Raw genomic sequence first — 17,199 nt, forward strand, 5'->3', positions numbered from 1 at the left:
TCTCTAAGGTGCCACAATTACTCCTTTTTCTCTTTGTGAATACAGACTAACAGGTCTGCTACTCTGAAACTACAAACAATAACCAGCCAAACAAAGCATGCTTGGCTTCTGAGAGGCACACGAGGCATGAGCAAATTGAAAGAGGGTGACGTTACTTGGCCTCCCCAAGGAGAGATTGGGTAACCGTGTCGGGTCTCTGGGGTTGGCAGTGCAGACAGGAGCCTGTAGCATTGTGGTTGTTTGTAACACAGCTGCTGATAAGATTCAGGAGGTTTCATGCCTGGATGCAGTTGGGGGGCATGTTTGTTCCTTGTCAGGTCTTTGAATGACAGATTCTTGGAGTAGTGATCCTTCCCCAGAGGTACATGCTCCACCAGCCTAGGTGTGTGTCTGCTGCACTTTAGTGTCATTTATATGCCAAGGAAAGGTCCTCAGTTATGACCAATGAGAGGTCAGTAAGCAGTCTCTCCAGGACCAATAGGTGTTCAGAAAGGGCCTGATCCAAAGCCCATCAAATTCAATCAGTCTTTCCACTGATTCTGATGGGCTTTGGTGTCAGGCTGTCAGGGCCCATGCTAGTAGTGCCTAACACTGAACTCCTGAGATCTCCCCTCTAGGTAATCGTACCAACGTTGAACTCCGAGAGCTCTCCTTGACACCAGGATAGTGGTGCCACTGGGAGTTCGTTAAGCCCCCTCACCCAGCACAGGGACTCCAGTAAGGGGAGACTGAGGAGAACATTGCCCCATCTTGCTCCCCTTCACAGCATGTGGGCTGATGGGGGCACATATGTTATAGCTTTGATCTTCCCTTTCTTCTTTCCCTGGGTCTCTACGTTGCTCTTTCTTTCTCCATTCTGTTCCCTACACCCTGCCGCCTACATTCTCCTTCCTAGCTCTCCCTCCCCTTGCTGATGTGTTTTCATCAGCACTCAAGAATGATGCAAGAAAGCCCGGACAGGCTGAGCTTGGGGAGTGTGCACACTGTAAATTAAGACCATCTGTATATCTCTTATTCCAATTAACTCAATAATTAGCACCTCATCAAGGACATTGTCTGCCTGAAAGCATCTCCCCAAGGCCCTGCTCTCAGAGGCATCCACCTTGAAGTCATTAACTAGCCTGGAAAATGATCTGCTAGCATGAGTCTGGCTAGGAACTGGGTCATCACCCCATTGGGCTGGGAATGGCTGGGTAGGGCAAGTGTTATTCCATGAGTGATCATGCCCTGACACGGTGATATGCTCAAAGTTATTAGGCCAAATTCTTTAATGTAACTCCATTTAAGTTAGTGGGTTTACACTTGTGAGGAATTTGACCATAACATTTACAGTGGTATTTTAAAGGCACAATTGTTCAATCACGTGAAAAGAAACAGTTTCAGGTAGGCTATAATTTTAACAAAAATGCATATAGTTCGCAAGCTGAAAAGCACTGATGTTCTGGCCATGGGCTGGGAGTGTAACATGATCATGTGGCTGTACCAATTGCTGTGTCATTGGAATTATTTGTAAATTGCTGCAGATCCCTGCTCAGGGCTCAAAACCTCCATTTTAAAAAAGGAGGGGGAAAAAAAATCCAGTTCCCCTGGCTTTATATCAGTGGAGGTTCTCTAGCCTTCAGAGTTGTGAAGAGAACCTTCAAAATGTGAAATCAGTGCAAACTATGCCTGAATCTGCAGACAGCTTGAAACAATAGCGGGCAGAGGTGTGAACAGACCCACATTGACCTCAGAGGGGTGTGAATGCTGAAGCCCAATTAAATGTATATGTAACCATATCACCGCTGATCGGTTTAGCAGAAATATCCAGCTGGATGACGATAGGACTGCAGTAAAACGCTTCAGGGCTGCAGTAACCTACTTCTTCCTGTCCCATCTTGGAGCAAGAAATTGTGGCTCTGGGTTACAACACCGGAGCTGGCTAAAAAATTAGGAGAAATTTTCACTAACGTTTTGTTTGTTTGAAACTGAAAAGGGAAGAAAAAAAAAAACCTGGCAAAAATCCAGTCTGAGAATTCCATCTAGCTGTACTCCATGCCTCGTGGGAGTCTGGTTAGGCCAGCTCCGCCCATGCCCGTCCCCTTCTACAGGGCTACTGCCACAGCCTAGCCCATCTTTGGGATGTGCACACTCTGAATATCTGCTGCTGCTCTGAATACTTACAGTAATATAGCCCTGGCCTGCTGAGCGAAGGCTATGCACCTATTTGCAAATATAGTCAAGTACCTCTTCCCCCCCCCCCTTTTTCATGATTCAAACAGCTCTAATTTTACCTTAGTCTTTCTGCTGTACAGTACCCCCACCCCAATATCAGCCACGGGACCTCTGAAAAGGGGGCCGAATCTTCAGATGGTGTAAACCCAAATCAATCTCTTTGTGTCTGCAAATCAAGACTGGATGCTTCTATGGCAGAGCTGCTTAGTCAAACCCTAGTTGTTGCGCTGAAAACAGGAGTCACTGGATGGAATTCTCTGGCCTGTGTTATACAGAAGATAGGATTAGATGATCTAATGATCCCTTCTGACTTTAAAATCCACAAATAAATTGGCATCTAGCCCAAGGAAATGATTAAGACTTTGTCTTCTCTGCCACAAATGTTATCCAACCCTAAACCAAGAACAATCACATCCGATGAAGTGAGCTGTAGCTCATGAAAGCTTATGCTCAAATAAATTTGTTAGTCTCTAAGGTGCCACAAGTACTCCTTTTCTAATGGCCACAGTTATCTCACTGTAAAATGCTAATCCTGTAGCACTTACCAGGAGATAGCTAGATTAGGTTAACACTTTGGTCAAATAACCAGCTCAGCAGATTTCAGAGTAGCAGCCGTGTTAGTCTGTATTCACAAAAAGAACAGGAGTTCTTGTGGAACCTTAGAGACTAACAAATGTATTTGAGCATAAGCTTTCGTGGGCTACAGCCCACTTCATCGAATGAATAGAATGGAATATATAGTAAGGGGGGGAGAGAGAGAGAATGAAAAGGTGGAGTAAGAGGCTAATTAATTATAATGAGCTATTATCAGCAGTAGAAGAAAACTTTTGTAGTGATAATCAAGATGGCCCATTTAGACAGTTGACAAGAAGGTGCAAGTATACTTAACATGGGGAAATGGATTCAATATGAGTTTTATTTAAGGCAATCACTCATTACTTAATACAGCACTATACAGAATAGAGAAAGAAAAATATACATTAATAACAACCCTCTGTAAGTGATGTGCTGGTGGCAGCTTGTCCACTTCCAACTAACTTCTCAAAATTCATCCCTTCATATACTGGTTTAGAACACAGAAAATTCTTTGTCATTCTTTGATTCTATTTTGAATCTATAAGCCAATGACATTTGTAACTAATTTATCACTATGGAGACCCCCTGGGACCACATTTAGCTCTTAATGCTTAGAAATTAATCAATACATTACTACTTAATGGTTTGCTGTTATATTGATTATAGAGCACATCAATGTTCCCTCTATTTTTTTTTTCCATCCATGTAAGGAATGAATTTTGTTATGTGCACCAATATGGAGGTGATATGTGGCGGCAGTGGGGCCGAGGGGTTTGGAGTGTGGGAGGGAGCTCAGGGCTGGGGCAGAGGATTGGTATGCAGGGGATGAGGTCTCTGGGATGGGGCCAGGGATGAGGGGTGCAGGGGCGGGCTCATGGGAGGGGAGAGGATTGGGGTATGGGGCATGAGGTCTCTGGCTGGGGGTGTGGGCTCTGCGGTGGGGCCAGGGATGAGAGGTTTGGGGTGCAGGCTGCCCCAGGGCTGCAGCAGGGAGAGAGGATTCCCCCATGGCACCTCTCCCAGTCTGTGCAGGCAATGTGGCCATGCAGCTTCGAGAGAACTTAGGAGCACGTGTTATTAACAAATGTTCCCTGTCCGTTTTTATTAATTACTGGTATCAATTACAGTACACTGTATCAATTACAGTACACATTTATGACAAAACATCTATTTGGGTGTTTAAATTAATAGCATCTCTTGAAGGATTATGACTGATCAATTACAAGTAGTCTCTTTCTGAGCATCTAAACTAGGTCAGCTGGGTTACAGGAAGAGGACACATAATCTATTAACACACTGAGGTCCAGCTAAAAACTTAGGGCATGTCTACACTGGCAAAGTTACAGTCCCGGCAGTTACAGCACCGCTCGGAGCGCAGAAGGAAAACCGCTGTTGTTGTTTACACTGACAGCTGCCTGAGCAATAGCGTGTTCACCCTTGTAGCATTTGCAGCTCTATTTGCCTGTGTGCAGCAATGGTCTTCTCCCCCTCCCTCCCCGTAATGGCACAGTGGCATGGGAAAGTTACCGTTAATGGGGCAAGAAACCTGCAGCAGCAGATTGCCCAGTATCTCCACGAGAGTTTCCAGGAGATCTCTGAGGGAGATTCCCGTGAAGTGAGGGAATCAATCACAGCCTGTTCCGCCGCTCAGACTAGGCATGAGGTGGGAGACAAACTGCTCTCTGCAGCCCTCCTGCCCCCAACAACTCACTTCAGCAATTCCCAAAATCAGATCCACTTACCAGGGGCCTCCTCTCCTGTTTGTACTTCACCAAGATCCAACAGCTGTGACTGGCTAGGCTCCTCTGGGGTAGAAAAGAGCTCCTGGCTGCATGTATCTCTGGCCTCCGAGTCATCCTCTGCCTCTGGTTCCCCCTCTTCATCCAAGATTTCCCCCTCCTCGCTCAGTCCACTCTCGACTGGCACACAAGCCAACGAAGTATCCACAGGGGCCTTCGCAGCGGAGGTGGGGTTGCCACCAAGTATCACGTCCAGCTCTTTGTAGAACTGTCAGCTCGTGGGTTCAGCACCGGAGCAGCGGTTTGCCTCCTGCACCTTGTGGTAGGCGTTCTGCAGCTCCTTCACTTTGACACTGCGCTGCAGTGTGTCCCGGTCATGGCCCCTTTTGGTCATGCATCGTGAAATATGTCCATAGGTATCATAATTCCTACGGCTGCAGTGCAGCTGGGACTGCACAGCCTCCTCTCCCCAAATGCCGATGAAGTCCAGCAGCTCGACATTGCTCCCAGCCGGGGATCGCCTGGTGCGTGGAGCAGGCCTGGCCACCTGGAAAGATGCGTTGAGATCACTGCATGCATCACGGAGCAAACAGGAAGGGGGCTTTCAAATTTGCAAAGGAATGTATGGGGTGTGGATGACGGTTGGTCACTTGAGGGCAGGGCAGTAGAGTTCAAACCGATGACCAGAGAGGCAAGAACAGGCATTGTGGGACACCTCCCGGAGGCCAATCGCAGCGCTGGAATCGCCACAGTATCTACATTAGCACCGCAGTGCTGTAGCCCCGGCGCAGAAAGCTCTACGCCTCTTGTTGGGGTGGTTTTTTAGAGCGCTGTCTCTGCACAGTCTCTGGGCACTAAGTGGATTGGCAGCGTGTGCACCTTGGGAGTTATAGTGCAGAAAGCTGCTTTACTACGCATACACTTGCCAGTGTAGACAAGGTCTTAGTTTATGATCAGACAAAAAGGTCAGCTAAAGTTCAGTTTAGGTTCAGTTTAAGTACAAAGAATTATAAACACGGAGGTAGAGTGACTTTGGCTCACCTACAAAGAATCAGTGTTTGGTTCATTTACTAAAAACGCTTTGTGAACAACGCATAGTCTGCAAAAAAAAAAAAAATCAAGATCACATCAGGAATGATTTGTAAAGGGGAGATGGGGGGAAGGCTGGCTGCGAACTGTTTCATTCTGACACCTACTACCTGTATGCAGTTTTGTTTGTAGTTGTATCGGTCCTAGGATGTTGGAGAGGCAAGGTGGGGGAGGTAATATCTTTTACTGGACCAACTTCTGGTGGCGAAAGAGACAAGCTTTTGAGCCACAGGCACACAGAACTCTTCTTTATAGCTAGTGTTTTAGCTACATGACAGATCGCTCTTAAGTCGTGTTGCATTGTGCTTGCTTCCTCATTGGGTGAAGTTTTAAACGGGAGAATAACATGAGGAGCATAATTTTGTTGTTCCCATGCAAATAGTTTGACTGTTTAAAGAACAGTCATTCCCTCCAAATAAACATTCAGGCAAACAAAAGCCCAATGATCACACATTGCTAACAATAAGGGCATGAAGGTAGCCTACCTCAAAGAGCTGTTCTGAATTCAAATTGAATATTTGTCAACCACGGCTTTGCAGCATTCAAGAAGCTCTCAGTAATAGCTGTTTCAGTGGGATGTAGTGAGGCATAATTCATGGATATCTGTAAGGAGTTTTGCAATCCTCTGATGGGAGGGGCTAAAGAAAAATGGCCCACTAAAAAGCTTGAGGAGCAGATCCTCGCCTGATGCAAAAGCCCCATGCTACATTGATTTACACCAGCTGAGGTTCTGGACCCAAGCCCAAGTGCTCTGCCTTTCCTGCTGTGGGCAGGTCTTTGCAATTCTTCTCTACCCTCCTCTGGGTCCTCCCTCTTCTGTTTTGGAGGTATCATCTCTTTGTTCTGTAGACTTCCAGTCCCATCCCATTCATGCTTTTCACTTCCTTCTCCCTTGTCCTTCTCCTCTGCCCTCTTCCTCGCACCTTCCTCTGTTATTAATGCCTGTGGCGTTTACATCATTATCAGAGGTACAGGGGCCAATTAGTCTGCCCCCCTTGGGAATCAGTGTGAGGTAATGCTCCTTGCCCTCCAGACTCTCCAACACACACCCTCCAGGTGCCTCATCACAGCATGGTTTTAATTACCAGTTACCGATGCTCGTGAAATGCCATCCCAGCCACTGGAGGTCCAGGCTTCATACCTGTTGTGTATCCATAGGTCAAAGTCATCTGTGGTGTAATGCCACTGAAGTTAATGGAGAAGGGGTGAAATTGGCCCAGGTGCCTGGAATGTACGTCCCATTTGTCTTGTTTCTAGCATGATGTCTGGGAGGGCGGCAGGATCCTTGCTCAATGTCTGAGCCTGTTCAAGCGTTCACTGTGTCTGAGTGGGGACTTGTGGGCATTTGGCAAAGAAGGAGGTGATAAAACGCTGCTCTCCTGCCCTGATGAATTGTGTTCAGCATCAAGCTGTGTAGTACCTGCTGTAATGTAATATGACGAGGCCCTTCTGGGGAGCCTGGTTCCATGCACAGCCCCCCAGTTCTGAGAGCTACTCCCCTTGGAAGACTTGCCACCAGCAATTCTTACCCAAGCCTTAAACAGTAAGAGGAGACTTGTGTTTCCCACTGGCAGGTTCAGTTACCAGACCTCACAGTCTCCCCGGTCGCTGAGCCCTCCCTCCTCGGGCCTCCATGCTCTGAGCGCTTGCTGGTAGTGTTGCTTGGATACTCAAGGAAAGCAAAAGATGGCTGCCAAGAACCTGCTCCATTTACTGATGTGACAGGAAAGTCCTGTCACGACCCTCGGCGGTGAGAATCACTCTTCACTGCTACGTTGCTATGAGCTGTCCACCAACCAGCAGAAGCCATGCTTCCAGCTTGCTCTACATCCCCAGCCGCTCCGAAAACTCACTTTCCAGCCTTTCACAAATAGCAACAGGGACAGAGAATGAAAAGGGAAGGAAACCAGAGGGAGATGCAGAGGATGATGCAAGATACCTCCAGGTTTCTGATGAACTGTCAGGGTGATCAGAAGGCTTTCTATAAGGCCTTGGTGTGCGGGGAGGGTGCAGGGATGAGCTTGTTGTGTTTTATTAGTGTGTCCAATGACCTTGGGAAACTTGAAATAAATGCTGGATATGTTTCATTTCATTAAACCCTTGTGAGTTCAGGGCGATCAAGGTGCAATGATAACCATCAGTAACCTCTCCTCCCCACTGTAATCTGGCCATGTGCTGACATTAGGTGACCATATTTCCCAAAGGGAAAACAGGACACCATGCAGGGCTGGCTCGAGCCCCCCCAGCTGATCGGCCGAGGTGTCCGTCCCCCCCCCCCCCAAGACTGTAGCTGGTTGCTCAAGGGCCCCCCACCCCTGCAAGGCTGTCACTGGTGGCTCAAAGCCTGCCAGCCCCTCACTCAAGTCTGTTGCTGGTCACTTTAGCCTTGCTTGCCTCCGCATGCTGGAACCCTTCCTGCCACCCTTCTCCCCCAGCCCTGCCTCCTTCCTGCATGGAGCTGCCATTGCCGCTCACCCCTTGCACATTCCTACATACCGTACCCCACATTTCTGGCAAACTGGACAAATGCCCACTTTGGGCAAAAAAGTTGGGACGGCCAGGACAGGGCTTAAAAAAGGGACTGTCCCAGCCAAAACAGGATGTATGTTATGGTCACCCACGCTGACCTGGATCTGGCAGCAATGTGTGCATCAGTGTGATCACACTGGTGGGGGGAAGTCTCACCTGTACTGTACAGTACACCAGCCTTTTGACAGCTGGCTGCTGCCTTTGTTCCTTTTGTGCAACCACAGTGAATCCGTTAAAAGAAAAGGAGTACTTGTGGCACCTTAGAGACTAACAAATTTATTAGAGCATAAGCTTTCGTGAGCTACAGCTCACTTCATCGGATGTAAGGTGCCACAAGTACTCCTTTTCTTTTTGCGAATACAGACTAACACGGCTGCTACTCTGAAACCTGTGAATCCGTTGTAGCTCTAAGGAGAACTCCCCTTCTTGCTCTCTCCTTGCTGGTAACAGCGTCTCACTAAAGGTAGTGAACAAGTACAATCCCTTGAGATGTCTGCAGGGAGGATCACAGTCTACCTCTCAGTATTTGGCTTCCTGCACCACTGCAGACTGGGTGTATCCTCGCCCACTCTCTAAACCAACAGACTCCAAGGGCACCAGGAATCTGCCTGGGTGAGATTTCTGGGCATTCTGTGCAGGTTGGGGCAGGTTACAAAAAATCTGTAGTTTTCTGAAGAGTTTAAGATGTAAATGAAGCAGGGGGGAAGCCCTTCTGCATAGAAACTTTCCAGTATAATATGGGGCTGTGCTGACTTGCGGTGTGAGGCCAGGGTCTGGTTTGAACTAGAGTAAATGGTGGATTTTCTGTAATCTGAAGTCTATGAATCGAGATTTGAGGACATCAGTCACTCAGCCAGAAGTTAGGGGTCTATTACAGGAGTGGGTGGGTGAAGTTCTGTGGCCTGTAATGTGCAGGAGCTCAGACTAGATGATTCTGATGGTCCCCTTCTGGCCTTAAAGTCTATGATTTATAGGCTGATCCAGAACCCATTAAAATTCATTGCTTTCAATGATCTTTGGAACAGGCCCTTCCTGAATCTGCAAAGACTGAAGCAGGGACTTTCAAAAAGGGGCCTGTGGGTGTTAGCTACTCCAAGCCCATTGAGCAGGGGTCTCAAACTCAATTTACCTTAGCGCCAGTGCCAGTCCTCAAATCCTCCCATCGGGCCAATAATGTCACATGCCGCCCAGAACCCACTGCCCAAAACTCCACCCCCCACCTGCCTAAGGCTCTGAGAGGGAGTTTGGGTGGGGGAGGAGGTCTGGGGTAGGGGATTGGGGAGCAGGCTCTGGGAGGGAGTTTGGGTGCAGAAGGGGTGAGAGGTTGGGCTCTGGGAGAGAGTTTGGGTGGGGGATGGGGTCAAGAGTACAGGCTCTGGGATGGGGCAGGGGGTGAGGGTGCAGGAGGAGGGGGTGGGATTGCAGGCTCTGGGAGGGGGTGTGTGGGAAGGGGAAGGGGAAGGGGGAGGGGGTTCAGGCTCTGTGAGAGAGTTTGGGGGCTGGGGGTGTGTGGGGAGGGGGTGCGTGGGGAGGGGGTGCAAGCTCTGGGAGGGAGTTTGGAGGTGAGCGGATGTGGGGAGGGAGTGCAGGCTCTGGGAGGGAGTTTGGGGGTGGGAGGGTGTGGGATGGGGATGCAGACTCTGGGAGGGAGTTTGGGGGAGGGAAGGAGCTGGGGTGCAGGCTCTGGGAGGGGGTCAGAGGATGCAGTGCTTACCTAGGGCTCCAAGGCAGGACGAGCTGGGGGGGCCTCCGCATGCTGCTGCCCCCAGGCACCACCCCTGCAGCTTCCCATTGGCCGCAGGGGCGCTTGGGGCGAGGGCAGCACATGGAGGCACAGCCTAGCCCTGCCCTGCCCCACCCCGGGGCCGCAGGGAAGGGCCGGCAGACACGTGGAGCGAGCAGGCAGGCACCGCTCAGCTCCGCTGTGCTGCCGGGGCCCCGGGCCATTTTAAATCACCTGGAGGGGGAGTGCCTGGGGGTGGCAGGGCCAAGGAAGAGACCCAGCCCCAAGACTGCTGGAGCCCCTCAGGCCACACTGAGGAGATTTGCGGGTCACAGATGGCCTGTGGGCCGTGAGTTTCAGACCCCTGCCATTGAGTGTCCATGGGATAACTCCGATAGGCCCTGTTGAAAATGCCAGCCTGAAACAATAGCCCTGCACAAGATGGGCTGTCCCCAGTTCCCACCCTGGGATGTTAATGCTAAATTCGAGCAGGTCAGAAACATTTGTGGGGGGGTTTTCCCCCTTTTCTCCTCCTCAGAAAATTCGGGAGGAGAAATACCTGTTGTTTCAGCAATGAGTAAACAAATCAGCAAGGCAAGCGAGGCAATATCTCTTACTGGACCGACTTCGGGGAAGGGACAAGCTTTCGAGCTTCACAGAGCTCTTCCTCAGGTCTGGGGAAGGCAACCAGACAGTGTCTGAGCTAATTCCAAGGTGGGACGGATGGTTAAGGATAAAAGGTTCACACGTGCTGTAGGAGACTGTTTAATGAAGTGAGCAATAGTGGATTAGCAGGCAGAAGGGTACGTTACAAATTGTTGTAATGAGCCATAAAACCAGTGTCTCTAAGGCCATGTTCTTTAGTGTCCAGCAGAGTTATGAATTTACATTCTTGTAGGCAGTTGAGTATGGCCCTGTTGGGGAACCAGTGTTGGGGAACCAGCATCCCTACCCTCCAGACGCTCCAACACACTACAACCACATCCTTCTTGTAGTGTGGGGCCCAAAACTGGACACAATACTCCAGATGAGGCCTCACCAATGTTGAATAAAGGGGAATGATCACATCCCTCGATCTGCTGGCAGTGCCCCTACTTATATACCCCAAAATGCCGTTAGCCTTCTTGGCAACAAGGCACACTGTTGACTCGTATCCAGCTTCTTGTTCACTGTAATCCCTAGGTTCTTTTCTGCAGAACTGCTGCCTAGCCATTCGGTCCCTAGTCTGTAGCGGTGCATGGGATTCTTCCATCTTAAGTGCAGGTCTCTGCTCTTGTCCTTGTTGAACCTCATCAGATTTCTTTTGGCCCAATCCTCTAATTTGTCTAGGTCCCTCTGTATCCTATCCCTACCCTCCAGCATATCTACCACTCCTCCAAGTTTAGTGTCATCTGCAAACTTGCTGAGGGTGCAATCCACACCATCCTCCAGATCATTAATGAAGACATTGAACAAAACCGGTCCCAGTACCAACCCTTGGGGCACTCCGCTTGATACCGGCTGCCAACTAGACATGGAGCCATTGATCATTACCCACTGAGCCCAATGATCTAGCTAGCTTTCTATCTACTTTATAGTCCATTCATCCAGCCTATACTACTTTAACTTACTGGCAAGCATACTGTGGAAGACCATTTCAAAAGCTTTGCTAAAGTCAAGAAATAACACACCCACTGCTTTCCCCTCATCCACAGAGCCAGTTATCTCATCATAGAAGGCAATTAGGTTAGTTAGGCACGACTTGCCCTTGGTGAATCCATTCTGACTGTTCCTGATCACTTTCCTCTCCTCTAAGTGCTTCAGAATTGTTTCCTTGACCTGCTCCACGATTTTTCCAAGGACTGAAGTGATGCTGACTGGCCTGTAGTTTCACCATGTGGGTGCAGGAGGGATATGAAGGGGGCAGTGTAGGGGCTAGGGGAGAAGGGGGGGGAGTGCTGGGGTTGGGGCAAAGGAGGAATGGGGAGCCTATGGGGGCTAGTAGCAATGGGGGGCACCCAAGGATGCCAGGAGCAATGGGGGGGAGGGTGCTGCGCCCATTGGGGCCAGGAATGCCAAAATATAAGTTTGCCCAGGGTGTCATTTTCCCTAAGGCTGGCTCTGTCCAAGTGCCTCATCACACCACAGCTTTAAAATCAGTTACTGATGCTCATGTAATGCCAGCCCAGCCACTGCAGCAAAGGGGAACCATCAGTACCACTTGTGGTGAGTTTTGTGATGGGGACACGTCCATTAGGGACATGACTGCAACTGAAATGCACATCTTAAAAACAGAGTTAGATAGGCCCGAGCCATGCTGTTTGGCTCCAGTTCCCACTCTCTGAGTGTGTTTGGATCAAGGGATTTTAGATTGTGGCACCTTTTGCGGGGGATGGGGGGAGAGGGAGGGACAGCACAACTTAGTAATCAAAGGTGACACAGGTCAAATTTTTATTTGTTTTACCAGTCATATTGTCATTTTGTTACTATGACAATGGATGACCGACATGAGCTGTCAAACCCACACTGTTCTTGCATCCACTGCTCCTCCACCATTCCAGGAGCATCATTAGAAAGGAATCTGTATTATAATTTAATTATTATTACAGTACTGCATAAAGGTACCAACCACAATTGCAGCCCCATTGTGCAAGGCACTGTAGACACTCCCAGAAAGAGTCAGTACTTGCCCCAAAGAGCTTACAATCTAAACAGACACACAGTGAGAGAGAGGAAATATTGGGGAACTGAGGCATAGAGAGATGAAGTGACTTGCCCAAGGTCACACAGGCAGTCTGTGGCAGACCAAGAATTGAATCCAGATCTCCTGAGTCCTGCCACCCTCTGTGTGTGTTTCTTTGTGTAAACATCCTACATATTTACTCTTTGGGCTCCTCAGTGCATCCTGTCTACGGAGTGTCTGTCTTGCTTGGAATATAAACATCTGGGGGCTGGAACTGCTCATGCTTTCTGTGCTGAATACATTAGTGTTGAATAAATAATTCAATAATAATAACCTCTACTGGCTTTTTTGTACTGTTTGTTTGTTTGTTTGTTTACATTTAGTCTGAGCCTTTATGATGGAGTTTTTAAATAGTCTCCATGCAGTTTGCAGGCATTTCACCATTGTGACTGTTCCTTTTAATTTCTGTTTAACTAGCTTCCTCATTTTTGTATAATTCCCCTTTTTGAAGTTAAATGCTACAGTGATGGGTTTCTTTGGCATTGTTCCACCGTACAAGGATATTAAATTTAATTATGTTAAGGTCACTATTATTGAGTGGTTCAGCTACGTTCACCTCTTGGATTTGATTGTGTGTTCCACTTAGGACTAAATCAAGAATTGCCTCTCTACTTGTGGGTCCCATGACATGATGCTTCAAGAAATAGTCATTTATGATGTCAAGAAATTTTATCTCTGCATCCCATCCTGAGGTAGATATGTACCCAGTCAGTATGAGAATAGTTGAAATCACCCATTGTTGTTGCATTTTTTGCCTTTGAAGCCTCTCTAATCTTCCTTTCAGAGTAGCAGCCGTGTTAGTCTGTATTTGCAAAAAGAAAAGGAGTACTTGTGGCACCTTAGAGACTTAGTCTCTAAGGTGCCACAAGTACTCCTTTTCTAATCTTCCTGTGCATTTCACAGTTATTGTCACCATCCTGGTCAGACGGTTGGTAGCATGTTCCTACTGCTACACTCTTATTGTACAAATATGGAATGTCTATCCTCACAGATTCTATGGTACATTTTGAGTCTTCTAAGATTTATGCTTTCTGTCACATATAATGCCAGTCTCCCAGCAGCAAAACCTACTCTATCATTCCTGTATGTTTGGTTCTCTGGTACTATCATGTCCCATTGATTACCATCAAGTTCCGTCAAGTTTCTGCAATGCCTATTATATCCATATCCTCATTTAATGCCAGGCATTCTAGTTCACCCATCTTAGTATCTAGACTTCTAGCATTTGTATATAAGCATTTGTACATGCTATCTGTATTCAGTTGCTTGCCTTCATGTATTATATTAAATGAGACTCTTATATTTTACTGTTCCTCACTAGCTCCTACCTGTACTTTTGACGACAACTTTCCTATCCTCTTTAATAAATTCACCCCTAGGGGATATGTCTGCCCATACCGTGCGCTCCTCTGTACCAGTCAGCTTTCCCCCAGCCCCTAATTTACAAAAATCACCTTTTTACTTTGACATGCCATCAATCTGGTTCCATTCTGATTTAGCCGGAGCCCATCCTTCCTGGAGAGGTTCTTCCTTTCCCAAAATGTCCCCTGGTTCCTGATGGCCAATATTATAATCTCATCCATACATTAAGACCCTGCAGTTCTGCCTCTCTTCCTGACTATGTACATGGAACTGGAAGAATTTCAGAAATCTGTATATATCTTAGATATGTTTGTAGTAAAAACAAGAAGTTTAACAAAGAACAGAGGTTTGCAAACAAGCAAGTAGAAATAATCAAAACAAATGGTTACATATAAAATAAAATCATAATGTGCTTCCTGGAGCCTAAACTTAACTAACAAAGCACTATCATATCATATAGCATAAAAATTCACTGTGACAGTCTGTGCCCCTGTAGTCACTCCTTGAACACTACTGTAATAATCTTTGTACAAAATATGCTTTGTGAGGTATCATTTGAATACTCATAATTTGCTGATCATTATTGTCCTGGTAAAATGTGTGGCAATATTGTACGTAAAATTATAAGATTCCACTGTATGGTGTTACTGTCACACTTTTCCTGATTTGGGTCACAGCTGAGAATGCCAAATTCAGGACAGACTATAGGAAACAGGGCAGACACACTCCAAAACTGGTGATATATTCTATTCTAAGATTTTACCAATCCAGTAACAAAAGTGAGCTCTTGTAGAACTACTCTAGTTCACAGAGAGCCACACAACAGTCCCCTAGGCACTCCATTTCCTGGTTACCACCCTGACAACTGGACTTAGTGATGGAAGGTTATTAAAACCAAACTCTACCATACGTTCCAATCCCAAAGAATTATACACTCACCCCCAGGTCAATATGTACTTTCAGGATATTACCAAATACCACGCTGCAGCCAATCTTTAGTAAACTAACTAAAGATTTTTTTTTTTAAAAAAGACAGAGCGTTATTAAATGGTTAAAGGAATCATATACATTACAATTGATTTCACAGTCTGTAGGTCAGTAAAATAGCAGTGATGGTAATTCTGCTAACTTGCAATAAATGTCTCCGGATCACCTAAAAAGATCAGTCCTTTGTTTAAATCTTCCTTCTTGTTTGAAAATCACAGTCTAGAGAAATGGAACAGGATTGAAGACCAAGAATGATGTCATAGTCTGTATTATACCTCTTAGTCCAGGTGCATGGAAAGTTGCTGGCACAAACATGGAGTCCTGGGTCACCTGTGCCTTGCTGAGTCATGAGGCATTCATTGCCTCTGTGCTACCTGAAGAGACCTCGGGAGGGGTCCCTGGAAAAGCTGATTGTCCTTAATGGGCCATCAAGCAGGCTGGCTAGCCTTGATGTAAATCTGTGTTGGGGGTGTTATCCAGAAATACAACAGGTTTGAGATACAAACATCTACCAACGTTTCATAACATACAATGATGATACATGCATAGAGAAAGGATAATCCTTTTTAGCAGATTATAACTTTTCCAATGATATTTACAAGGCATACTTTGTACAAGATTTATCACAACTGTGCAACAGTGTGATGCATCAGTGTCACTTTTCTTTGATACAACCACACATTCCAAATCCGGGGAGTGGTCAAACCAGTCCCTCAGAGACAAAGGATAAACTGATGCCTCAACCAGGTGTGAACAAGGTCAATTGGCCCATCACCTTCAAAGTGGCTATTCATTGGCAGGAAAAGGGACATGGACAAAAAATGTACCTCTAAGCACAGAAATAGCATGGAGTTTCCAGCCACACAATCTGTCTGTCTCCATGCTCCCAGCTGGAGAGGCTTCTCAAAGAAGGGAGAGGACTATAAAAAGGAGGAGCAGACACCCCAAATGATCCCTCCCTTCTCTCTGCCTCCGGCAGTCACAACACCTGAGGAACAAAAGAAGCAGCATTCATCTGGAAGGGTGGAATCCTGGCTGAACTTCTTTCCGCCAGTAGAATTGCTGAAATGGGGTGAAGGAGACTTTGCTTTCAATTTACCCCAGTGTGTTAAGTTAGGCACTAATTGTGTTTTACTTTTATTTTACACATAACCAATTCTGACATTTAGACCTCATTACTTGTGTTCACTTAAAATCTCTTTGTAGTTAATAAGCTTGTTTTATTGTTTTACCTAACCCAGTGTGTTTGAATTGAAGTGTTCCGGGAAACTCCACTTGGAATAACGGAAATGATATGCACAAATCTTGTTAATAAAATGATGAACATGATATGAGCTTGTAGTGCCCAGGATAAGGCTGGGCAGTGCATGACACACATTTCTGCAGGAAATGCGGGAGTGTGCTGATGTCACCCTGCGGTATATTTCAAGCTGGTAAAAGCGTGAGTGTGACTGGTAGTTTGCAAGTGCACTGACATAGCTGGGAGTGACTTATATGCTAGAGGCTGTTTGTGAGCAATCCAGGAGAAGAAGCAACAACAGCAAAGCAGTGTAAAAGGCACCCCAGGTGAGAGGGCAGGGGACACAGCTACTCACTAGTCTAGATTGTATCCTGTATATGTCACATCCCATCTTTAAAAAAGGGAAGAAGGAGGATCCTGGGAACTACAGGCCGGTCAGCCTCACCTCAGTCCCTGGAAAAATCATGGAGCAGGTCCTCAAAGAATCAATCCTGAAGCACTTAGAGGAGAGGAAAGTGATCAGGAACAGTCAGCATGGATTCACCAAGGGAAGGTCATGCCTGACTAATCTAATCGCCTTTTATGATGAGATTACTGGTTCTGTGGATGAAGGGAAAGCAGTGGATGTATTGTTTCTTGACTTTAGCAAAGCTTTTGACACGGTCTCCCACAGCATTCTTGTCAGCAAGTTAAGGAAGTATGGGCTGGATGAATGCACTATAAGGTGGGTAGAAAGCTGGCTAGATTGTCGGGCTCAACGGGTAGTGATCAATGGCTCCATGTCTAGTTGGCAGCCGGTGTCAAGTGGAGTGCCCCAGGGGTCGGTCCTGGGGCCCGTTTTGTTCAATATCTTCATAAATGATCTGGAGGATGGTGTGGATTGCACTCTCAGCAAATTTGCGGATGATACTAAACTGGGAGGAGTGGTAGATACGCTGGAGGGGAGGGATAGGATACAGAAGGACCTAGACAAATTGGAGGATTGGGCCAAAAGAAATCTAATGAGGTTCAATAAGGA

Source organism: Dermochelys coriacea, chromosome 10, assembly GCF_009764565.3.
Source record: "Dermochelys coriacea isolate rDerCor1 chromosome 10, rDerCor1.pri.v4, whole genome shotgun sequence".
Lineage (NCBI taxonomy): Eukaryota > Metazoa > Chordata > Testudines > Dermochelyidae > Dermochelys > Dermochelys coriacea.